The sequence below is a fragment of the Parasteatoda tepidariorum genome, chromosome 2, assembly GCF_982258835.1.
Source record: "Parasteatoda tepidariorum strain Cologne lab strain chromosome 2, Ptep-v5.0, whole genome shotgun sequence".
NCBI classification, from domain to species: domain Eukaryota; kingdom Metazoa; phylum Arthropoda; class Arachnida; order Araneae; family Theridiidae; genus Parasteatoda; species Parasteatoda tepidariorum.
In genome coordinates, this window is record NC_141756.1 from 47,774,802 (window position 1) to 47,796,478 (window position 21,677).

At 34.2% G+C, this 21,677-nt stretch overlaps 39 non-coding genes across 39 annotated transcripts; all 39 read left to right on the top strand.

Moving 5' to 3' along the window:
* Positions 1–511: 511 nt before the first annotated feature.
* TRNAT-AGU (transfer RNA threonine (anticodon AGU)) lies at positions 512–585 on the top strand. The gene has a single exon. It is a non-coding gene; the product is annotated as a tRNA-Thr (tRNA).
* Positions 586–729: 144 nt separating this feature from the next.
* Positions 730–803, top strand: TRNAT-AGU (transfer RNA threonine (anticodon AGU)). Its single transcript has one exon. It is a non-coding gene; the product is annotated as a tRNA-Thr (tRNA).
* A 144-nt stretch (positions 804–947) lies between these two features.
* On the top strand, positions 948–1,021 carry TRNAT-AGU (transfer RNA threonine (anticodon AGU)). The gene has a single exon. It is a non-coding gene; the product is annotated as a tRNA-Thr (tRNA).
* A 144-nt stretch (positions 1,022–1,165) lies between these two features.
* On the top strand, positions 1,166–1,239 carry TRNAT-AGU (transfer RNA threonine (anticodon AGU)). The gene has a single exon. It is a non-coding gene; the product is annotated as a tRNA-Thr (tRNA).
* A 144-nt stretch (positions 1,240–1,383) lies between these two features.
* On the top strand, positions 1,384–1,457 carry TRNAT-AGU (transfer RNA threonine (anticodon AGU)). The gene has a single exon. It is a non-coding gene; the product is annotated as a tRNA-Thr (tRNA).
* Positions 1,458–1,819: 362 nt separating this feature from the next.
* On the top strand, positions 1,820–1,893 carry TRNAT-AGU (transfer RNA threonine (anticodon AGU)). Its single transcript has one exon. It is a non-coding gene; the product is annotated as a tRNA-Thr (tRNA).
* A 1,015-nt stretch (positions 1,894–2,908) lies between these two features.
* On the top strand, positions 2,909–2,982 carry TRNAT-AGU (transfer RNA threonine (anticodon AGU)). The gene has a single exon. It is a non-coding gene; the product is annotated as a tRNA-Thr (tRNA).
* Positions 2,983–3,125: 143 nt separating this feature from the next.
* TRNAT-AGU (transfer RNA threonine (anticodon AGU)) lies at positions 3,126–3,199 on the top strand. The gene has a single exon. It is a non-coding gene; the product is annotated as a tRNA-Thr (tRNA).
* Positions 3,200–3,343: 144 nt separating this feature from the next.
* TRNAT-AGU (transfer RNA threonine (anticodon AGU)) lies at positions 3,344–3,417 on the top strand. The gene has a single exon. It is a non-coding gene; the product is annotated as a tRNA-Thr (tRNA).
* Positions 3,418–3,997: 580 nt separating this feature from the next.
* Positions 3,998–4,071, top strand: TRNAT-AGU (transfer RNA threonine (anticodon AGU)). Its single transcript has one exon. It is a non-coding gene; the product is annotated as a tRNA-Thr (tRNA).
* A 144-nt stretch (positions 4,072–4,215) lies between these two features.
* Positions 4,216–4,289, top strand: TRNAT-AGU (transfer RNA threonine (anticodon AGU)). The gene has a single exon. It is a non-coding gene; the product is annotated as a tRNA-Thr (tRNA).
* A 579-nt stretch (positions 4,290–4,868) lies between these two features.
* On the top strand, positions 4,869–4,942 carry TRNAT-AGU (transfer RNA threonine (anticodon AGU)). Its single transcript has one exon. It is a non-coding gene; the product is annotated as a tRNA-Thr (tRNA).
* A 362-nt stretch (positions 4,943–5,304) lies between these two features.
* On the top strand, positions 5,305–5,378 carry TRNAT-AGU (transfer RNA threonine (anticodon AGU)). Its single transcript has one exon. It is a non-coding gene; the product is annotated as a tRNA-Thr (tRNA).
* A 143-nt stretch (positions 5,379–5,521) lies between these two features.
* On the top strand, positions 5,522–5,595 carry TRNAT-AGU (transfer RNA threonine (anticodon AGU)). Its single transcript has one exon. It is a non-coding gene; the product is annotated as a tRNA-Thr (tRNA).
* A 144-nt stretch (positions 5,596–5,739) lies between these two features.
* TRNAT-AGU (transfer RNA threonine (anticodon AGU)) lies at positions 5,740–5,813 on the top strand. Its single transcript has one exon. It is a non-coding gene; the product is annotated as a tRNA-Thr (tRNA).
* Positions 5,814–6,175: 362 nt separating this feature from the next.
* On the top strand, positions 6,176–6,249 carry TRNAT-AGU (transfer RNA threonine (anticodon AGU)). Its single transcript has one exon. It is a non-coding gene; the product is annotated as a tRNA-Thr (tRNA).
* Positions 6,250–6,611: 362 nt separating this feature from the next.
* TRNAT-AGU (transfer RNA threonine (anticodon AGU)) lies at positions 6,612–6,685 on the top strand. The gene has a single exon. It is a non-coding gene; the product is annotated as a tRNA-Thr (tRNA).
* Positions 6,686–7,047: 362 nt separating this feature from the next.
* On the top strand, positions 7,048–7,121 carry TRNAT-AGU (transfer RNA threonine (anticodon AGU)). The gene has a single exon. It is a non-coding gene; the product is annotated as a tRNA-Thr (tRNA).
* A 579-nt stretch (positions 7,122–7,700) lies between these two features.
* On the top strand, positions 7,701–7,774 carry TRNAT-AGU (transfer RNA threonine (anticodon AGU)). The gene has a single exon. It is a non-coding gene; the product is annotated as a tRNA-Thr (tRNA).
* Positions 7,775–7,918: 144 nt separating this feature from the next.
* On the top strand, positions 7,919–7,992 carry TRNAT-AGU (transfer RNA threonine (anticodon AGU)). Its single transcript has one exon. It is a non-coding gene; the product is annotated as a tRNA-Thr (tRNA).
* A 361-nt stretch (positions 7,993–8,353) lies between these two features.
* TRNAS-ACU (transfer RNA serine (anticodon ACU)) lies at positions 8,354–8,427 on the top strand. The gene has a single exon. It is a non-coding gene; the product is annotated as a tRNA-Ser (tRNA).
* Positions 8,428–14,542: 6,115 nt separating this feature from the next.
* Positions 14,543–14,616, top strand: TRNAT-AGU (transfer RNA threonine (anticodon AGU)). The gene has a single exon. It is a non-coding gene; the product is annotated as a tRNA-Thr (tRNA).
* Positions 14,617–14,760: 144 nt separating this feature from the next.
* TRNAT-AGU (transfer RNA threonine (anticodon AGU)) lies at positions 14,761–14,834 on the top strand. The gene has a single exon. It is a non-coding gene; the product is annotated as a tRNA-Thr (tRNA).
* Positions 14,835–14,978: 144 nt separating this feature from the next.
* On the top strand, positions 14,979–15,052 carry TRNAT-AGU (transfer RNA threonine (anticodon AGU)). Its single transcript has one exon. It is a non-coding gene; the product is annotated as a tRNA-Thr (tRNA).
* A 144-nt stretch (positions 15,053–15,196) lies between these two features.
* On the top strand, positions 15,197–15,270 carry TRNAT-AGU (transfer RNA threonine (anticodon AGU)). The gene has a single exon. It is a non-coding gene; the product is annotated as a tRNA-Thr (tRNA).
* A 370-nt stretch (positions 15,271–15,640) lies between these two features.
* TRNAT-AGU (transfer RNA threonine (anticodon AGU)) lies at positions 15,641–15,714 on the top strand. Its single transcript has one exon. It is a non-coding gene; the product is annotated as a tRNA-Thr (tRNA).
* Positions 15,715–18,250: 2,536 nt separating this feature from the next.
* On the top strand, positions 18,251–18,324 carry TRNAT-AGU (transfer RNA threonine (anticodon AGU)). The gene has a single exon. It is a non-coding gene; the product is annotated as a tRNA-Thr (tRNA).
* A 144-nt stretch (positions 18,325–18,468) lies between these two features.
* TRNAT-AGU (transfer RNA threonine (anticodon AGU)) lies at positions 18,469–18,542 on the top strand. The gene has a single exon. It is a non-coding gene; the product is annotated as a tRNA-Thr (tRNA).
* Positions 18,543–18,686: 144 nt separating this feature from the next.
* Positions 18,687–18,760, top strand: TRNAA-AGC (transfer RNA alanine (anticodon AGC)). The gene has a single exon. It is a non-coding gene; the product is annotated as a tRNA-Ala (tRNA).
* A 144-nt stretch (positions 18,761–18,904) lies between these two features.
* On the top strand, positions 18,905–18,978 carry TRNAT-AGU (transfer RNA threonine (anticodon AGU)). Its single transcript has one exon. It is a non-coding gene; the product is annotated as a tRNA-Thr (tRNA).
* A 144-nt stretch (positions 18,979–19,122) lies between these two features.
* On the top strand, positions 19,123–19,196 carry TRNAT-AGU (transfer RNA threonine (anticodon AGU)). Its single transcript has one exon. It is a non-coding gene; the product is annotated as a tRNA-Thr (tRNA).
* A 361-nt stretch (positions 19,197–19,557) lies between these two features.
* On the top strand, positions 19,558–19,631 carry TRNAT-AGU (transfer RNA threonine (anticodon AGU)). Its single transcript has one exon. It is a non-coding gene; the product is annotated as a tRNA-Thr (tRNA).
* A 144-nt stretch (positions 19,632–19,775) lies between these two features.
* TRNAT-AGU (transfer RNA threonine (anticodon AGU)) lies at positions 19,776–19,849 on the top strand. The gene has a single exon. It is a non-coding gene; the product is annotated as a tRNA-Thr (tRNA).
* A 580-nt stretch (positions 19,850–20,429) lies between these two features.
* TRNAT-AGU (transfer RNA threonine (anticodon AGU)) lies at positions 20,430–20,503 on the top strand. The gene has a single exon. It is a non-coding gene; the product is annotated as a tRNA-Thr (tRNA).
* A 144-nt stretch (positions 20,504–20,647) lies between these two features.
* TRNAT-AGU (transfer RNA threonine (anticodon AGU)) lies at positions 20,648–20,721 on the top strand. Its single transcript has one exon. It is a non-coding gene; the product is annotated as a tRNA-Thr (tRNA).
* A 144-nt stretch (positions 20,722–20,865) lies between these two features.
* TRNAT-AGU (transfer RNA threonine (anticodon AGU)) lies at positions 20,866–20,939 on the top strand. Its single transcript has one exon. It is a non-coding gene; the product is annotated as a tRNA-Thr (tRNA).
* A 144-nt stretch (positions 20,940–21,083) lies between these two features.
* TRNAT-AGU (transfer RNA threonine (anticodon AGU)) lies at positions 21,084–21,157 on the top strand. Its single transcript has one exon. It is a non-coding gene; the product is annotated as a tRNA-Thr (tRNA).
* A 144-nt stretch (positions 21,158–21,301) lies between these two features.
* TRNAT-AGU (transfer RNA threonine (anticodon AGU)) lies at positions 21,302–21,375 on the top strand. The gene has a single exon. It is a non-coding gene; the product is annotated as a tRNA-Thr (tRNA).
* Positions 21,376–21,518: 143 nt separating this feature from the next.
* Positions 21,519–21,592, top strand: TRNAS-ACU (transfer RNA serine (anticodon ACU)). Its single transcript has one exon. It is a non-coding gene; the product is annotated as a tRNA-Ser (tRNA).
* Positions 21,593–21,677: the final 85 nt, after the last annotated feature.

Consider the following 21,677-nt stretch of genomic DNA (forward strand, 5'->3'; position numbering starts at 1 on the left):
CAATATTTTCAAATTTTTGTTTCTCACTGATAAAAGGACATAAAGTATTTTGAATTTGCAATTCCGTACAATCGAGGCGCCGTGGCTTAGTTGGTTAAAGCGGCTGTCTAGTAAACAGGAGATCGAGAGTTCGAATCTCTCCGGAGCCTGGTTTCAACTTTTAATATATGTAAATTAACTATGCATGAAAGTAATGGATATAAAAGTTATTTTTTAAACAATATTTTCAAATATTTGTTTTTCACAGATAAAAGGACATAAAGTATTTCGCATTTGCAATTTCGTACAACCGTTGCGCCGTGGCTTAGTTGGTTAAAGCACCTGTCTAGTAAACAGGAGATCGAGAGTTCGAATCTCTCCGGTGCCTGCTTTTAACTTTTAATATATGTAAATTAACTATGCATGAAAGTGATGGATATAAAAATTATTTTTTAAACAATATTTTCAAATATTTGTTTCTCACAGATAAAAGGACATAAAGTATTTTGCATTTGCAATTCCGTACAATCGTGGCGCCGTGGCTTAGTTGGTTAAAGCGCCTGTCTAGTAAACAGGAGATCGAGAGTTCGAATCTCTCCGGTGCCTGCGTACAACTTTTAATATATGTAAATGAACTAAGCATGAAAGTGATGGATATAAAAATTATTTCGTAAACAATATTTTCAAATATTTGTTTCCCACAGATAAAAGGACATAAAGTATTTTGCATTTGCAATTCCGTACAATCGTGGCGCCGTGGCTTAGTTGGTTAAAGCGCCTGTCTAGTAAACAGGAGATCGAGAGTTCGAATCTCTCCGGTGCCTGCGTACAACTTTTAATATATGTAAATGAACTATGCATGAAAGTGATGGATATAAAAATTATTTTGTAAACAATATTTTCAAATATTTGTTTCTCACAGATAAAAGGGCATAAAGTATTTTGCATTTGCAATTCCGTACAATCGAGGCGCCGTGGCTTAGTTGGTTAAAGCGCCTGTCTAGTAAACAGGAGATCGAGAGTTCGAATCTCTCCGGTGCCTGCTTTCAACCTTTAATATATGTAAACTACCTATTCATGAAAGTGATGGATATAAAAATTATCTTGTAATCAACATTTTCAAATATTTGTTTCTCACAGATAAAAAGACATAAATTATATTGCATTTGCAATTCCGTACAATAGAGGCGCCGTGGCTTAGTTGGTTAAAGCGCCTGTCTAGTAAACAGGAGATCGAGAGTTCGAATCTCTCCGGTGCCTGCTTTCAACTTTTAATATATGTAAATTAACTATGCATGAAAGTGATGGATATAAAAAAATTTTCGTAAACAATATTTTCAAATATTTGTTTCTCACAGATAAAAGGACATAAAGAATTTTGCATTTGCAATTCAGTACAATCGTGGCGCCGTGGCTTAGTTGGTTAAAGCGCCTGTCTAGTAAACAGGAGATCGAGAGTTCGAATCTCTCCGGTGCTTGCGTACAACTTTTAATATATTTAAATTAACTGTGCATGAAAGTGATGGATATAAAAATTATTTCGTAAACAATATTTTCAAATATTTGTTTCTCACAGATAAAAGACCATAAAGTATTTTGCATTTGCAATTCCGTACATTCGTGGCGCCGTGGCTTAGTTGGTTAAAGCGCCTGTCTAGTAAACAGGAGATCGAGAGTTCGAATCTCTACGGTGCCTGCTTTCAACTTTTAATATATGTAAATTAACTATGCATGAAAGTGAAGGATTTAAAAATTATTTTGTAAACAATATTTACAAATATTTGTTTCTCACAGATAAAAGGACATAAAGTATTTTGCATTTGCAATTCCGTACAATCGTGGCGCCGTGGCTTAGTTGGGTAGAGCGCCTGTCTAGTAAACAGGAGATCGAGAGTTCGAATCTCTCCGGTGCCTGCGTACAACTTTTAATATATGTAAATGAACTAAGCATGAAAGTGATGGATATAAAAATTATTTCGTAAACAATATTTTCAAATATTTGTTTCTCACAGATAAAAGGACATAAAGTATTTTGCATTTGCAATTCCGTACAATCGTGGCGCCGTGGCTTAGTTGGTTAAAGCGCCCGTCTAGTAAACAAGAGATCGAGAGTTCGAATCTCTACGGTGCCTGCTTTCAACTTTTAATATATGTAAATTAACTATGCATGAAAGTGAAGATTTAAAAATTATTTTGTAAACAATATTTACAAATATTTGTTTCTCACAGATAAAAGGACATAAAGTATTTTGCATTTGCAATTCCGTACAATCGTGGCGCCGTGGCTTAGTTGGTTAAAGCTCCTGTCTAGTAAACAGGAGATCGAGAGTTCGAATCTCTACGGTGCCTGCTTTCAACTTTTAATATATGTAAATTAACTATGCAAGAAAGTGAAGGATTTAAAAATTATTTTGTAAACAATATTTACAAATATTTGTTTCTCACAGATAAAAGGACATAAAGGATTTTGCATTTGCAATTCCGTACAATCGTGGCGCCGTGGCTTAGTTGGGTAAAGCGCCTGTCTAGTAAACAGGAGATCGAGAATTCGAATCTCTCCGGTGCCTGCGTGCAACTTTTAATATATGTAAATGAACTAAGCATGAAAGTGATGGATATAAAAATTATTTCGTAAACAATATTTTCAAATATTTGTTTCTCACAGATAAAAGGACATAAAGTATTTTGCATTTGCAAATCCGTACAATCGTGGCGCCGAGGCTTAGTTGGTTAAAGCGCCTGTCTAGTTAACAGGAGATCGAGAGTTCGAATCTCTCCGGTGCTTGCGCACAACTTTTAATATATGTAAATGAACTATGCATGAAAGTGATGGATATAAAAAGTATTTTGTAAACAATATTTTCAAATATTTGTTTCTCACAGATAAAAGGACATAAAGTATTTTGCATTTGCAATTCCGTACAATCGAGGCGCCGTGGCTTAGTTGGTTAAAGCGCCTGTCTAGTAAACAGGAGATCGAGAGTTCGAATCTCTCCGGAGCCTGCTTTCATTTTTAATATATGTAAATTAACTATGCATGAAAGTGATGGATATAAAAATTATTTTTCAAACAATATTTTCAAATATTTGTTTCTCACAGATAAAAGGACATAAAGTATTTTGCATTTGCAATTCCGTACAATCGAGGCGCCGTGGCTTAGTTGGTTAAAGCGCCTGTCTAGTAAACAGGAGATCGAGAGTTCGAATCTCTCCGGTGCCTGCCTTCAACTTTTAATATATGTAAATTAACTGTGCATGAAAGTGATGGATATAAAAATTATTTCGTAAACAATATTTTCAAATTTTTGTTTCTCTCAGATAAAAGGACTCAAAGTATTTTGCATTTGCAATTCCGCACCATCTTGGCGCCGTGGCTTAGTTGGTTAAAGCGCCTGTCTAGTAAACAGGAGATCGAGAGTTCGAATCTCTCCGGAGCCTGGTTTCAACTTTTAATATATGTAAATTAACTATGCATGAAAGTAATGGATATAAAAGTTATTTTTTAAACAATATTTTCAAATATTTGTTTTTCACAGATAAAAGGACATAAAGTATTTCGCATTTGCAATTTCGTACAATCGTTGAGCCGTGGCTTAGTTGGTTAAAGCACCTGTCTAGTAAACAGGAGATCGAGAGTTCGAATCTCTCCGGTGCCTGCTTTTAACTTTTAATATATGTAAATTAACTATGCATGAAAGTGATGGATATAAAAATTATTTTTTAAACAATATTTTCAAATATTTGTTTCTCACAGATAAAAGGACATAAAGTATTTTGCATTTGCAATTCCGTACAATCGTGGCTCCGTGGCTTAGATGGTTAAAGCGCCTGTCTAGTAAACAGGAGATCGAGAGTTCGAATCTCTCCGGTGCCTGCGTACAACTTTTAATATATTTAAATTAACTATGCATGAAAGTCATGGATATAAAAATTATTTCGTAAACAATATTTTCAAATATTTGTTTCTCACAGATAAAAAGACATAAATTATATTGCATTTGCAATTCCGTACAATAGAGGCGCCGTGGCTTAGTTGGTTAAAGCGCCTGTCTAGTAAACAGGAGATCGAGAGTTCGAATCTCTCCGGTGCCTGCTTTCAACTTTTAATATATGTAAATTAACTATGCATGAAAGTGATGGATATAAAAAAATTTTCGTAAACAATATTTTCAAATATTTGTTTCTCACAGATAAAAGGACATAAAGAATTTTGCATTTGCAATTCAGTACAATCGTGGCGCCGTGGCTTAGTTGGTTAAAGCGCCTGTCTAGTAAACAGGAGATCGAGAGTTCGAATCTCTCCGGTGCTTGCGTACAACTTTTAATATATTTAAATTAACTGTGCATGAAAGTGATGGATATAAAAATTATTTCGTAAACAATATTTTCAAATATTTGTTTCTCACAGATAAAAGACCATAAAGTATTTTGCATTTGCAATTCCGTACAATCGTGGCGCCGTGGCTTAGTTGGTTAAAGCGCCCGTCTAGTAAACAAGAGATCGAGAGTTCGAATCTCTACGGTGCCTGCTTTCAACTTTTAATATATGTAAATTAACTATGCATGAAAGTGAAGATTTAAAAATTATTTTGTAAACAATATTTACAAATATTTGTTTCTCACAGATAAAAGGACATAAAGTATTTTGCATTTGCAATTCCGTACAATCGTGGCGCCGTGGCTTAGTTGGTTAAAGCTCCTGTCTAGTAAACAGGAGATCGAGAGTTCGAATCTCTACGGTGCCTGCTTTCAACTTTTAATATATGTAAATTAACTATGCAAGAAAGTGAAGGATTTAAAAATTATTTTGTAAACAATATTTACAAATATTTGTTTCTCACAGATAAAAGGACATAAAGGATTTTGCATTTGCAATTTCGTACAATCGTGGCGCCGTGGCTTAGTTGGGTAAAGCGCCTGTCTAGTAAACAGGAGATCGAGAGTTCGAATCTCTCCGGTGCCTGCGTGCAACTTTTAATATATGTAAATGAACTAAGCATGAAAGTGATGGATATAAAAATTATTTCGTAAACAATATTTTCAAATATTTGTTTCTCACAGATAAAAGGACATAAAGTATTTTGCATTTGCAATTCCGTACAATCGTGGCGCCGAGGCTTAGTTGGTTAAAGCGCCTGTCTAGTTAACAGGAGATCGAGAGTTCGAATCTCTCCGGTGCCTGCGCACAACTTTTAATATATGTAAATGAACTATGCATGAAAGTGATGGATATAAAAAGTATTTTGTAAACAATATTTTCAAATATTTGTTTCTCACAGATAAAAGGACATAAAGTATTTTGCATTTGCAATTCCGTACAATCGAGGCGCCGTGGCTTAGTTGGTTAAAGCGCCTGTCTAGTAAACAGGAGATCGAGAGTTCGAATCTCTCCGGAGCCTGCTTTCATTTTTAATATATGTAAATTAACTATGCATGAAAGTGAAGGATATAAAAATTATTTTTCAAACAATATTTTCAAATATTTGTTTCTCACAGATAAAAGGACATAAAGTATTTTGCATTTGCAATTCCGTACAATCGAGGCGCCGTGGCTTAGTTGGTTAAAGCGCCTGTCTAGTAAACAGGAGATCGAGAGTTCGAATCTCTCCGGTGCCTGCCTTCAACTTTTAATATATGTAAATTAACTGTGCATGAAAGTGATGGATATAAAAATTATTTCGTAAACAATATTTTCAAATTTTTGTTTCTCTCAGATAAAAGGACTCAAAGTATTTTGCATTTGCAATTCCGCACCATCTTGGCGCCGTGGCTTAGTTGGTTAAAGCGCCTGTCTAGTAAACAGGAGATCGAGAGTTCGAATCTCTCCGGAGCCTGGTTTCAACTTTTAATATATGTAAATTAACTATGCATGAAAGTAATGGATATAAAAGTTATTTTTTAAACAATATTTTCAAATATTTGTTTTTCACAGATAAAAGGACATAAAGTATTTCGCATTTGCAATTTCGTACAATCGTTGCGCCGTGGCTTAGTTGGTTAAAGCACCTGTCTAGTAAACAGGAGATCGAGAGTTCGAATCTCTCCGGTGCCTGCTTTTAACTTTTAATATATGTAAATTAACTATGCATGAAAGTGATGGATATAAAAATTATTTTTTAAACAATATTTTCAAATATTTGTTTCTCACAGATAAAAGGACATAAAGTATTTTGCATTTGCAATTCCGTACAATCGTGGCGCCGTGGCTTAGTTGGTTAAAGCGCCTGTCTAGTAAACAGGAGATCGAGAGTTCGAATCTCTCCGGTGCCTGCGTACAACTTTTAATATATTTAAATTAACTATGCATGAAAGTCATGGATATAAAAATTATTTCGTAAACAATAATTTCAAATATTTGTTTCTCACAGATAAAAGGACATAAAGTATTTTGCATTTGCAATTCCGTACAATCGTGGCGCCGTGGCTTAGTTGGTTAAAGCGCCTGTCTAGTAAACAGGAGATCGAGAGTCCGAATCTCTACGGTGCCTGCTTTCAACTTTTAATATATGTAAATTAACTATGCATGAAAGTGAAGGATTTAAAAATTATTTTGTATATAATATTTACAAATATTTGTTTCTCACAGATAAAAGGACATAAAGTATTTTGCATTTGCAATTCCGTACAATCGTGGCGCCGTGGCTTAGTTGGGTAGAGCGCCTGTCTAGTAAACAGGAGATCGAGAGTTCGAATCTCTCCGGTGCCTGCTTTCAACTTTTAATATATGTAAATGAACTAAGCATGAAAGTGATGGATATAAAAATTATTTCGTAAACAATATTTTCAAATATTTGTTTCTCACAGATAAAAGGACATAAAGTATTTTGCATTTGCAATTCCGTACAATCGTGGCGCCGTGGCTTAGTTGGTTAAAGCTCCTGTCTAGTAAACAGGAGATCGAGAGTTCGAATCTCTACGGTGCCTGCTTTCAACTTTTAATATATGCAAATTAACTATGCAAGAAAGTGAAGGATTTAAAAATTATTTTGTAAACAATATTTACAAATATTTGTTTCTCACAGATAAAAGGACATAAAGGATTTTGCATTTGCAATTCCGTAAAATCGTGGCGCCGTGGCTTAGTTGGGTAAAGCGCCTGTCTAGTAAACAGGAGATCGAGAGTTCGAATCTCTCCGGTGCCTGCGTGCAACTTTTAATATATGTAAATGAACTAAGCATGAAAGTGATGGATATAAAAATTATTTCGTAAACAATATTTTCAAATATTTGTTTCTCACAGATAAAAGTACATAAAGTATTTTGCATTTGCAATTCCGTACAATCGTGGCGCCGAGGCTTAGTTGGTTAAAGCGCCTGTCTAGTTAACAGGAGATCGAGAGTTCGAATCTCTCCGGTGCCTGCGCACAACTTTTAATATATGTAAATGAACTATGCATGAAAGTGATGGATATAAAAAGTATTTTGTAAACAATATTTTCAAATATTTGTTTCTCACAGATAAAAGGACATAAAGTATTTTGCATTTGCAATTCCGTACAATCGAGGCGCCGTGGCTTAGTTGGTTAAAGCGCCTGTCCAGTAAACAGGAGATCGAGAGTTCGAATCTCTCCGGAGCCTGCTTTCATTTTTAATATATGTAAAATAACTATGCATGAAAGTGATGGATATAAAAATTATTTTTCAAACAATATTTTCAAATATTTGTTTCTCACAGATAAAAGGACATAAAGTATTTTGCATTTGCAATTCCGTACAATCGTGGCGCCGTGGCTTAGTTGGTTAAAGCGCCTGTCTAGTAAACAGGAGATCGAGAGTTCGAATCTCTCCGGTGCCTGCGTACAACTTTTAATATATTTAAATTAACTATGCATGAAAGTCATGGATATAAAAATTATTTCGTAAACAATATTTTCAAATATTTGTTTCTCACAGATAAAAGGACATAAAGTATTTTGCATTTGAAATTCCGTACAACTGTGGCGCCGTGGCTTAGTTGGTTAAAGCGCCTGTCTAGTAAACAGGAGATCGAGAGTTCGAATCTCTCCGGTGCCTGCTTTCAACTTTTAATATATGTAAATTAACTATGCATGAAAGTGATGGATATAAAAATTATTTTGTAAACAATATTTTCAAATATTTGTTTCTCACAGATAAAAGGACATAAAGTATTTTGCATTTGCAATTCCGTACAGTCTTGGCGATGAGGCTTAGTTGGTTAAAGCGCCTGTCTAGTAAACAGGAGATCGAGAGTTCGAATCTCTACGGTGCCTGCTTTCAACTTTTAATATATGTAAATTAACTATGCATGAAAGTGAAGATTTAAAAATTATTTTGTAAACAATATTTACAAATATTTGTTTCTCACAGATAAAAGGACATAAAGTATTTTGCATTTGAAATTCCGTACAATCGTGGCGCCGTGGCTTAGTTGGTTAAAGCGCCTGTCTACTAAACAGGAGATCGAGAGTTCGAATCTCTCCGGCGCCTGCGTACAACTTTTAATATATGTAAATTAACTATGCATGAAAGTGATGGACTTAAAAATTATTTTGTAAACAATATTTACAAATATTTGTTTCTCACAGATAAAAGGACATAAAGTATTTTGCATTTGCAATTCCGTACAATCGTGGCGCCGTGGCTTAGTTGGTTAAAGCTGTGGAAATAAGTAGTTTCCATTTATAAACTTTAGTGTTTGAGTTTATTTTTTAGATTCGTTTCCAGGAAGGAAGTGAAGGGAATTCAAGAAACAAGCATTCAATCAATGTGACGTACGAAATCGTTATCTATAAAAGAACGAACAATTTCTTCTTTCACCCCAGTGGAGCGGGATGAGCAGCCTACTCATATTTTGAGTCTTTGGCCGATTGTATGATGATCCGATATTTATATTTGTATATTCAATTAGAATTTTAGATTTAAGTTAACCATTGAAAGTAATAATAAATGTGTTCCACTTTATTTGTGTACGTCATGATTTTTAGCAAACTCTGCTTTGTGAGTTAAATCCACAAAGGTTATGGGCCTTTGCCCACCTCAACGCTATTTGCCAACGTCAACGCCTTTGCCCACCTCAACGCTATTTGCAAACGTCAACGCCTTTGCCCACCTCAACGATATAGATTAAGAAGAAATTTTATCTGGGAGCTGAAAGATTTATTTTAATAGCAGGAAGAAACCAAGTTTTGAATATGGAAGGAAATTCCGAATCAACGAACTTAGCCTTTCCCAAACTTGGAGCATTCAACTACGATAGTTGGAAGTGTGACATGAGAGTGGCTCTGATGGATCGTGGAAGTTGGGAATTCGTCGGTGGAGCTGAACCCCCACCACCACCTGTAGACACTGCTCCAGAATCAGTTAAACAGAATTTCGAGATAAGGAAAGCTAGAGCTTATTCTACAATATATCAAGGTGTTGAACGTCAATTTTTAAAGTTGATTCAGTCTACGACAGATGGAAGAAAAGCTTGGGACATTCTAAAAGAAAATTTTGAACCTAAATCAAGAGCAAGAATTGCTGGCCTGGTAGATGAATTTTACGAATTGAAATTTCAGCCAAATGAAGAGGTGATTGGAATATTCTGTCAACGAGTTCGAGATAAAAGTGCACAGATTAAAGAAGCTGGATTCGAGATTCCCGAACTATTAATTTGTTTCCAGATAATAAGGAAACTTCCGGAAGAATATGGCAATTTAGTACAGATCTTATATCGTTTAAAGGATTCGGAATTTACAATAAATAATATTGAGAGTCAATTGATCAGCGAATCCGGCAGAATCCAACTAAAAGCTCGAGATAGTGGGTTCGATTCAGTTACAAATGCTTACTTAGCTAAAACAGACATAAAATCATCAAGAGAAAGGAATTTGTCGAAGCACAAAGACATTCCACACAGCGGAAGCGGTCTGGGCCGGAGAAGTACACAAGAAACTGGATACAGACGAAACTTGCAGAGCAAAGGATATCGACCTAAAGGTATGGGGCCGTGTTTCAACTGCAATAAACAAGGTCATTATTCAAGAGATTGCAGAGCAAGCAAAACTGCAAATAAGATGCAAGATCGTCAAAGTGTGAGGCAAAATCCCGCTACTGGTCTTTTCTATACGGATATTGAAATTAACGAAGAAGTTGCCTCGGTCGACAGCACGGAACTGGATTTAGAAGAATGGCTTATTGACTCAGCAGCAACATCCCATTTCACAAACAGACGAGAATGGTTCGAGACGTTTAGACCTCTGAAGAAAGCAAAAGTACTCGTCGGGGATAAGAACAGTACATCAGAAGTAGAAGGGGTAGGTGACATAATTTTTTATGTTAACGATAACGACAGATTCGTAAAGCTTATATTAAAGAACGTATACTATGCTCCAAATATACGACGCAACTTAATAGCTGGATCTAATATTGATATAGCGGGATATAAAATTGTTTGGCAAAATTCAAAAATGATAATCTACGATAACCGTAGCAGATATTTCTTCAGTGTACCTAGAATAGATAAACTGTACATTGTGAAAGGATTACCTGACAAACGTAAATCTGAAATACTTAAAAATGAAATTAACGCTGCATTAGACGTAACACTGTGTCATAGGAGATTTGCTCACCTAAATGACAGTCTTGTTAAGCACATGAGTAATAACAATGTTGTAAAAGGAATTGAGCAACTTAAAGGTAAATCTGAAACTTGTATTACTTGCAAAGTGACAAAGTCTACCCGAGCATCTTTTAAAAGGAATTATCAACGTCTAACAAATAAAGTACTGGATAAGGTGCATATGGATTTGTGGGGACCTTCTCCAACACCTTCAATGGGTGGAAGTCGATATTTTTTGTCGATAATAGATGATTTTTCCAGAAAAGTGAAAGTTTTTACTGTAGAGAAGAAAACAGAAGTTTTTAAATGTTTCAAAACATATCTCGTAAAATCTGAAAGAGAATTAAACTGCAAATTGAAGTCAGTCCGAACAGACAACGGAATGGAATTTTGTCACGCCGAGTTTGAAGATTATTTAAACAATCTGGGAATTCGAATAGAGCGAACTTCAACTTATTCACCAGAACAAAACGGGATTGCAGAAAAATTCAACCGTGACGCAGTTGAAGCTGTTCGAGCATCACTTCACGATAGTGGACTAAATGACCGATTTTGGGCTGAAGCTCTATATATGTACGTTCATGTACGAAACCGAAGTGAACACAAATTAACAAATGGATTAACACCTTTTGAAATTTGGAGTGGATACAAACCATCAGTTCGACATCTAAGAATATTTGGTTCTTTGGCATTTGTTCACGTACCCAAGGTAAAACGCAACAAATTGAACAAGACATCAAAATTAGGAATCTTTGTTGGCTACGCAACAAGAACGAAGGGTTATAGGATCTATATTCCAGAAGAAAGAAGAGTAGTAGAAACTATTCATGCTAGTTTTGACGAAACGAAAAATGGAGTAGAGACATTATTTGGGAAGAATAAGAAGTGTGAATACGTAAGATACAAAGACAGCTACCAAGAACAAGTGTTAGACAATAATGAAGAAACTGTTACAAAGAAAGAAGAAATGCTACCAATAAAAATTGAAGAGTGGAAAAGAGTTGAAGCACCAAGAAAATTAAGTTCAAGAATAGATGTTTACTATTACCCACCTTCAAGCAAAGAGAGACTTCGATCAACTATGGACGTAGAACGATTTTGTGCTAAGAACGGATTAAAGTTCCAACCAGAACTATTTTCATTTAAGTCTACAAGTCCAAAGCAAGAAGATAGCGGAGATTCATCGACGGATTGTGTAGTTCAAGATTTCGAAGATATTTTTGAAGACGAAGTATACAACTTGGAATCGCCTAGAACGTACGAGGAAACCCAAGAATCAGCCGACAAGGATAAGTGGAATAAATCCATGGAAGATGAAATTCAAATGATGAAAAATCGTAAAGTATGGGATTTAGTTGAACCTCCAGAAAGTGCCAAAATCATCGGAAGCAGATGGGTGTATAATGTGAAGCGAGATGATAAAAACCAGATAAAGAAGTTCAAGTCCCGGCTGGTAGCTCAAGGATTTAAACAGGTAAAAGGAAAAGACTTTTCTGAAATTTTTTCACCTGTAGTAAATTTTTCAATTATACGATTTCTATTCATTTTATTAGTAAGTTGTTTATGCTGGAAATGTGTACAACTGGATATTAAAAGTGCTTATTTATACGGTAATTTAAGTGAAACTTTATATAGGTCTCAACCGAAAGGATTTGAAGTTAAAGGTAAAGAATATATGGTTTGTAAATTAAATAAAGCTATATATGGTTTAAAACAAAGTGGACGACAGTGGAATATTGAGTTAGATAATACTTTAGGACAACTAGGTTTTGAAAAACTACTTTGGTGTAATTGTGTTTATAAATTAAAATCTAAAGTTATTCTTTTGGTGTATGTCGACGACATAGTATTATTTGGGGAAGACCAAAACAAAATTGATGAAGCTGTTGATTTACTTAAAAGTAAATTAGAAATTCAAGATTTAGGCAAATTGAAATATTTGTTAGGTGTAAACTTTGAAACCGTAAATGATAGGGTTTATTTACATCAAGTAACTTATATTGAAAAGTTAATGAAGAAATTTGAAGAATTACCTAAAACTTTTGTAAATTTGCCTTTAAAACCTGGAATTAAATTACCACCTAAAGTTAACGAAGAAGAAATTTTTGAAACAGATTTAATGAAAAAATTCCCATATAGAACTTTGATTGGTTGTCTTTCTTTTATAGCTAATAGAAGTAGACCTGATATTGCTTTCTCAGTTAATATTTTATCGCAATATTGTAATGGTTATTCTTATCAACATTGGAATATAGTTGTTGATTTATTAAATTATGTGTTTAATACGAAAGATTTAAAAATTAACTTGTCAAGTGTAAATCAAAATAACTTAGTAGCTTTTTCTGATGCTAATTGGGGATGCCATTTAACCAACAGATATTCATCAAGTGGACATATAATATATTTTGGTGGTGTACCGTTCACTTGGAAAACAAGTAAACAAAAGTGTGTAGCTCTTAGTTCTATGGAATCCGAATTTATCTCACTTATAGAATCTGTTAAAGAAATTATTTGGTTTTCAAGAGTTTTAAATGAATTGAATGTATTAGAAAATATGGAAGTACCAATTCAACTCTGTGACAACAAAGCAGCAATTTATTTTTCCAAAAATTCGATTGAAAATGTGAAAACTAAGCACATAGACGTAAGATATCAATTTATTAGAAATATGTTAGAAGAAAACTTATTTAAATTGGAGTACATCTGTAGCAAAGACAACTTAGCAGATTTTCTCACGAAACCTTTAAGTAAAGAAAAATTTCAGTATTTTATTGATAAAGTTTATAATGGGGCCGAATGTGGAAATAAGTAGTTTCCATTTATAAACTTTAGAGTTTGAGTTTATTTTTTAGATTCGTTTCCAGGAAGGAAGTGAAGGGAATTCAAGAAACAAGCATTCAATCAATGTGACGTACGAAATCGTTATCTATAAAAGAACGAACAATTTCTTCTTTCACCCCAGTGGAGCGGGATGAGCAGCCTACTCATATTTTGAGTCTTTGGCCGATTGTATGATGATCCGATATTTATATTTGTATATTCAATTAGAATTTTAGATTTAAGTTAACCATTGAAAGTAATAATAAATGTGTTCCACTTTATTTGTGTACGTCATGATTTTTAGCAAACTCTGCTTTGTGAGTTAAATCCACAAAAGCGCCTGTCAAGTAAACAGGAGATCGAGAGTTCGAATCTCTCCGGTGCCTACGTACAACTTTTAATATATTTAAATTAACTGTGCATGAAAGTGATGGATATAAAAATTATTTCGTAAACAATATTTTCAAATATTTGTTTCTCACAGATAAAAGACCATAAAGAATTTTGCATTTGCAATTCCGTACATTCGTGGAGCCGTGGCTTAGTTGGTTAAAGCGCCTGTCTAGTAAACAGGAGATCGAGAGTTCGAATCTCTCCGGTGCCTGCTTTCAACTTTTAATACATGTAAATTAACTATGCATGAAAGTGATGGATATAAAAATTATTTTGTAAACAATATTTTCAAATATTTGTTTCTCACAGATAAAAAGACATAAAGTATTTTGCATTTGCAATTCCGAACAATTGTGGCGCCGTGGCTTAGTTGGTTAAAGCGCCTGTCTAGTAAACAGGAGATCGAAGGTTCGAATCTCACCGTTGCCTGCTTTCATTTTTAATATATGTAAATTAAATATGCATGAAAGTGATGGATATAAAAATTATTTTGTAAACAATATTTTCAAATATTTGTTTCTCACAGATAAAAGGACATAAAGTATTTTGCATTTGCAATTCCGTACAATCGTGGCGCCGTGGTTTAGTTGGTTAAAGCGCCTGTCTAGTAAACAGGAGATCGAGGATTCGAATCTCTACGGTGCCCGCTTTCAACTTTTAATATATGTATATTAACTATGCATGAAAGTGAAGATTTAAAAATTATTTTTTAAACAATATTTACAAATATTTGTTTCTCACAGATAAAAGGACATAAAGTATTTTGCATTTGCAATTCCGTACAATCGTGGCGCCGTGGCTTAGTTGGTTAAAGTGCCTGTCTAGTAAACAGGAGATCGAGAGTTCGAATCTCTCCGGTGCCTGCGTACAACTTTTAATATATGTAAATTAACTATGCATGAAAGTCATGGATATAAAAATTATTTCGTAATCAATATTTTCAAATATTTGTTTCTCACAGATAAAAGGACATAAAGTATTTTGCATTTGCAATTCCGTACAATTGTGGCGCCGTGGCTTAGTTGGTTAAAGCGCCTGTCTAGTAAACAGGAGATCGAGAGTTCGAATCTCTCCGGTGCCTGCTTTCAACTTTTAATATATTTAAATTAACTATGCCTGAAAGTGATGGATATAAAAATTATTTTTTAAACAATATTTTCAAATATTTGTTTCTCACAGATAAAAGGACATAAAGTATTTTCAATTTGCAATTCCGTACAATCTTGGCGCCGTGGCTTAGTTGGTAAAAGCGCCTGTCTAGTAAACAGGAGATCGAGAGTTCGAATCTCTCCGGTGCCTGCTTTCAACTTTTAATATATTTAAATTAACTATGCATGAAAGTGATAGATATAAAAATTATTTCGTAAACAATATTTTCAAATATTTGCTTCTCACAGATAAAAGGACATAAAGTATTTTGCATTTGAAATTACGTACAATCGTGGCGCCGTGGCTTAGTTGGTTAAAGCGCCTGTCTAGTAAACAGGAGATCGAGAGTTCGAATCTCTCCGGTGCCTGCTTTCAACTTTTAATAGATGTAAATTAAATATGCATGAAAGTGATGGATATAAAAATTATTTTGTAAACAATATTTACAAATATTTGTTTCTCACAGATAGAAGGACATAAAGTATTTTGCATTTGCAATTCCGTACAATCGTGGCGCCGTGGCGCCGTGGCTTAGTTGGTTACAGCGCCTGTCTAGTAAACAGGAGATCGAGAGTTCGAATCTCACCGGTGCCTGCGTACAACTTTTAATGTATGTAAATTAACTATGCATGAAAGTCATGGATATAAAAATTATTTCGTAGACAATATTTTCAAATATTTGTTTCTCACAGATAAAAGGACATAAAGTATTTTGCATTTGAAATTCCGTATAATCTTGGCGCCGTGGCTTAGTTGGTTAAAGCGCCTGTCTAGTAAACAGGAGATCGAGAGTTCGAATCTCTCCGGTGCCTGCTTTCAACTTTTAATATATTTAAATTAACTATGCATGAAAGTGATGGATATAAAAATTATTTCGTAAACAATATTTTCAAATATTTGTTTCTCACAGATAAAAGGACATAAAGTATTTTGCATTTGCAATTCCGTACGATCGTGGCGCCGTGGCTTAGTTGGTTAAAGCGCCTGTCTAGTAAACAGGAGATCGAGAGTCCGAATATCTCCGGTGCCTACGTACAACTTTTAATATATTTAAATTAACTGTGCATGAAAGTGATGGATATAAAAATTATTTCGTAAACAATATTTTCAAATATTTGTTTCTCACAGATAAAAGACCATAAAGTATTTTGCATTTGCAATTCCGTACATTCGTGGAGCCGTGGCTTAGTTGGTTAAAGCGCCTGTCTAGTAAACAGGAGATCGAGAGTTCGAATCTCTACGGTGCCTGCTTTTAAATTTTAATATATGTAAATTAACTATGCATGAAAGTGATGGATATAAAAATTATTTTGAAAACAATATTTTCAAATATTTGTTTCTCACAGATGAAAGGATATAAAGTATTTTGTATTTGAAATTCCGTACAATCGTGGCGCCATGGCTTAGTTGGTTAAAGCGCCTGTCTAGCAAACAGGAGATCAAGAGTTCGAATCTCTCCGGTGCCTGCTTTCAACTTTTAATACATGTAAATTAACTATGCATGAAAGTGATGGATATAAAAATTATTTTGTAAACAATATTTTCAAATATTTGTTTCTCACAGATAAAAGACCATAAAGTATTTTGCATTTGCAATTCCGTACATTCGTGGAGCCGTGGCTTAGTTGGTTAAAGCGCCTGTCTAGTAAACAGGAGATCGAGAGTTCGAATCTCTACGGTGCCTGCTTTTAAATTTTAATATATGTAAATTAACTATGCATGAAAGTGATGGATATAAAAATTATTTTGAAAACAATATTTTCAAATATTTGTTTCTCACAGATGAAAGGATATAAAGTATTTTGTATTTGAAATTCCGTACAATCGTGGCGCCATGGCTTAGTTGGTTAAAGCGCCTGTCTAGCAAACAGGAGATCAAGAGTTCGAATCTCTCCGGTGCCTGCTTTCAACTTTTAATACATGTAAATTAACTATGCATGAAAGTGATGGATATAAAAATTATTTTGTAAACAATATTTTCAAATATTTGTTTCTCACACATAAAAGGACATAAAGTATTTTGCATTTGCAATTCCGAACAATTGTGGCACCGTGGCTTAGTTGGTTAAAGCGCCTGTCTAGTAAACAGGAGATCGAGAGTTCGAATCTCACCGTTGCCTGCTTTCATTTTTAATATATGTAAATTAACTATGCATGAAAGTGATGGATATAAAAATTATTTTGTAAACAATTTTCAAATATTTGTTTCTCACAGATAAAAGGACATAAAGTATTTTGCATTTGCAATTCCGTACAATCGTGGCGCCGTGGCTTAGTTGGTTAAAGCGCCTGTCTAGTAAACAGGAGATCGAGAGTTCGAATCTCTACGGTGCCTGCTTTCAACTTTTAATATATGTAAATTAACTATTCATGAAAGTGAAGATTTAAAAATTATTTTGTAAACAATATTTACAAATATTTGTTTCTCACAGATAAAAGGACATAAAGTATTTTGCATTTGCAATTCCGTACAATTGTGGCGCCGTGGCTTAGTTGGTTAAAGCGCCTGTCTAGTAAACAGGAGATCGAGAGTTCGAATCTCTACGGTGCCTGCTTTCAAATTTTAATATATGTAAATTAACTATGCATGAAAGTGATGGATATAAAAATTATTTTGAAAACAATATTTTCAAATATTTGTTTCTCACAGATGAAAGGATATAAAGTATTTTGTATTTGAAATTCCGTACAATCGTGGCGCCATGGCTTAGTTGGTTAAAGCGCCTGTCTAGCAAACAGGAGATCAAGAGTTCGAATCTCTCCGGTGCCTGCTTTCAACTTTTAATACATGTAAATTAACTATGCATGAAAGTGATGGATATAAAAATTATTTTGTAAACAATATTTTCAAATATTTGTTTCTCACACATAAAAGGACATAAAGTATTTTGCATTTGCAATTCCGAACAATTGTGGCGCCGTGGCTTAGTTGGTTAAAGCGCCTGTCTAGTAAACAGGAGATCGAGAGTTCGAATCTCACCGTTGCCTGCTTTCATTTTTAATATATGTAAATTAACTATGCATGAAAGTGATGGATATAAAAATTATTTTGTAAACAATATTTTCAAATATTTGTTTCTCACAGATAAAAGGACATAAAGTATTTTGCATTTGCAATTCCGTACAATCGTGGCGCCGTGGCTTAGTTGGTTAAAGCGCCTGTCTAGTAAACAGGAGATCGAGAGTTCGAATCTCTACGGTGCCTGCTTTCAACTTTTAATATATGTAAATTAACTATTCATGAAAGTGAAGATTTAAAAATTATTTTGTAAACAATATTTACAAATATTTGTTTCTCACAGATAAAAGGACATAAAGTATTTTGCATTTGCAATTCCGTACAATTGTGGCGCCGTGGCTTAGTTGGTTAAAGCGCCTGTCTAGTAAACAGGAGATCGAGAGTTCGAATCTCTCCGGTGCCTGCTTTCAACTTTTAATATATTTAAATTAACTATGCATGAAAGTGATAGATATAAAAATTATTTTTTAAACAATATTTTCAAATATTTGTTTCTCACAGATAAAAGGACATAAAGTATTTTGCATTTGAAATTCCGTACAATGGTGGCGCCGTGGCTTAGTTGGTTAAAGCGCCTGTCTAGTAAACAGGAGATCGAGAGTTCGAATCTCTCCGGTGCCTGCTTTCAACTTTTAATATATTTAAATTAACTATGCATGAAAGTGATAGATATAAAAATTATTTTTTAAACAATATTTTCAAATATTTGTTTCTCACAGATAAAAGGACATAAAGTATTTTGCATTTGAAATTCCGTACAATGGTGGCGCCGTGGCTTAGTTGGTTAAAGCGCCAGTCTAGCAAACAGGAGATCGAGAGTTCGAATCTCTCCGGTGCCTGCTTTCAACTTTTAATTTATGTAAATTAACTATGCATGAAAGTCATTTATATAAAAATTATTTCGTAAACAATATTTTCAAATATTTGTTTCTCACAGAAAAAAGGACATAAAGTATTTTGCATTTGAAATTCCGTACAATTGTGGCGCCGTGGCTTAGTTGGTTAAAGCGCCTGTCTAGTAAACAGGAGATCGAGAGTTCGAATCTCTCCGGTGCCTGCTTTGAACTTTTAATATATGTAAATTAACTATGCATGAAAGTGATGGATATAAAAATTATTTTGTAAACAATATTTTCAAATATTTGTTTCTCACAGATAAAAGGACACAAAGTATTTTGCATTTGCAATTCCGTACAATTGTGGCGCCGTGGCTTAGTTGGTTAAAGCGCCTGTCTAGTAAACAGGAGATCGAGAGTTCGAATCTCTCCGGTGCCTGCTTACATTTTTAATATATGTAAATTAACTATGCATGAAAGTGATGGATATAAAAATTATTTTGTAAACAATATTTTCAAATATTTGTTTCTCACAGATAAAAGGACATAAAGTATTTTGCATTTGTAATTCCGTACAAACGTGGTGCCGTGGCTTAGTTGGTTAAAGCGCCTGTCTACTAAACAGGAGATCGAGAGTTCGAATCTATACGGTGCCTGCTTTCAACTTTTAATATATGTAAATTAACTATGCATGAAAGTGAAGGATTTAAGAATTATTTTGTAAACAATATTTACAACCATTTGTTTCTCACAGATAAAGGGACATAAAGTATTTTGCATTTGCATTTCCGTACAATCGTGGCGCCCTGGCTTAGTTGGTTAAAGCGCCTGTCTAGTAAACAGGAGATCGAGAGTTCGAATCTCTCCGGCGCCTGCGTACAACTTTTAATATATGTAAATTAACTATGCATGAAAGTCATGGATATAAAAATTATTTCGAAAACAATATTTTCAAATATTTGCTTCTCACAGATAAAAGGACATAAAGTATTTTGCATTTGAAATTACGTACAATCGTGGCGCCGTGGCTTAGTTGGTTAAAGCGCATGTCTAGTAAACAGGAGGTCGAGAGTTCAAATCTCTCCGGTGCCTGCTTTCAACTTTTAATATATTTAAATTAACTATGCATGAAAGTGATGGATATAAAAATTATTTTTTAAACAATATTTTCAAATATTTGTTTCTCACAGATAAAAGGACATAAAGTATTTTCAATTTGCAATTCCGTACAATCTTGGCGCAATGGCTTAGTTGGTTAAAGCGCCTGTCTAGTAAACAGGAGATCGAGAGTTCGAATCTCTCCGGTGCCTGCTTTCAACTTTTAATATATTTAAATTAACTATGCATGAAAGTGATGGATATAAAAATTATTTCGTAAACAATATTTTCAAATATTTGTTTCTCACAGATAAAAGGACATAAAGTATTTTGCATTTGCAATTCCGTACAATCGTGGCGCCGTGGCTTAGTTGGTTAAAGCGCCTGTCTAGTAAACAGGAGATCGAGAGTTCGAATCTCTACGGTACCTGCTTTCAACTTTTAATATATGTAAATTAACTATGCATGAAAGTGAAGGATTTAAAAATTATTTTGTAAACAATATTTACAACCATTTGTTTCTCACAGATAAAGGGACATAAAGTATTTTGCATTTGCAATTCCGTACAAACGTGGCGCCGTGGCTTAGTTGGTTAAAGCGCCTGTCTAGTAAACAGGAGATCGAGAGTTCGAATCTCTCCGGCGCCTGCGTACAACTTTTAATATATGTAAATTAACTATGCATGAAAGTCATGGATATAAAAATTATTTCGAAAACAATATTTTCAAATATTTGCTTCTCACAGATAAAAGGACATAAAGTATTTTGCATTTGAAATTACGTACAATCGTGGCGCCGTGGCTTAGTTGGTTAAAGCGCCTGTCTAGTAAACAGGAGATCGAGAGTTCGAATCTCTCCGGTGCCTGCTTTTAACTTTTAATATATTTAAATTAACTATGCATGAAAGTCATTTATATAAAAATTATTTCGTAAACAATATTTTCAAATATTTGTTTCTCCCAGATAAAAGGACATAAAGTATTTTGCATTTGAAATTCCGTACAATTGTGGCGCCGTGGCTTAGTTGGTTAAAGCGCCTGTCTAGTAAACAGGAGATCGAGAGTTCGAATCTCTCCGGTGCCTGCTTTGAACTTTTAATATATGTAAATTAACTATGCATGAAAGTGAAGGATTTAAAAATTATTTTGTAAACAATATTTTCAAATATTTGTTTCTCACAGATAAAAGGACATAAAGTATTTTGCATTTGAAATTCCGTACAATTGTGGCGCCGTGGCTTAGTTGGTTAAAGCGCCTGTCTAGTAAACAGGAGATCGAGAGTTCGAATCTCTCCGGTGCCTGCTTTGAACTTTTAATATATGTAAATTAACTATGCATGAAAGTGATGGATATAAAAATTATTTCGTAAACAATATTTTCAAATATTTGTTTCTCACAGATAAAAGGACACAAAGTATTTTGCATTTGCAATTCCGTACAATTGTGGCGCCGTGGCTTAGTTGGTTAAAGCGCCTGTCTAGTAAACAGGAGATCGAGAGTTCGAATCTCTCCGGTGCCTGCTTACATTTTTAATATATGTAAATTAACTATGCATGAAAGTGATGGATATAAAAATTATTTTGTAAACAATATTTTCAAATATTTGTTTCTCACAGATAAAAGGACATAAAGTATTTTGCATTTGTAATTCCGTACAATCGTGGTGCCGTGGCTTAGTTGGTTAAAGCGCCTGTCTACTAAACAGGAGATCGAGAGTTCGAATCTCTGCGGTGCCTGCTTTCAACTTTTAATATATGTAAATTAACTATGCATGAAAGTGAAGGATTTAAGAATTATTTTGTAAACAATATTTACAACCAT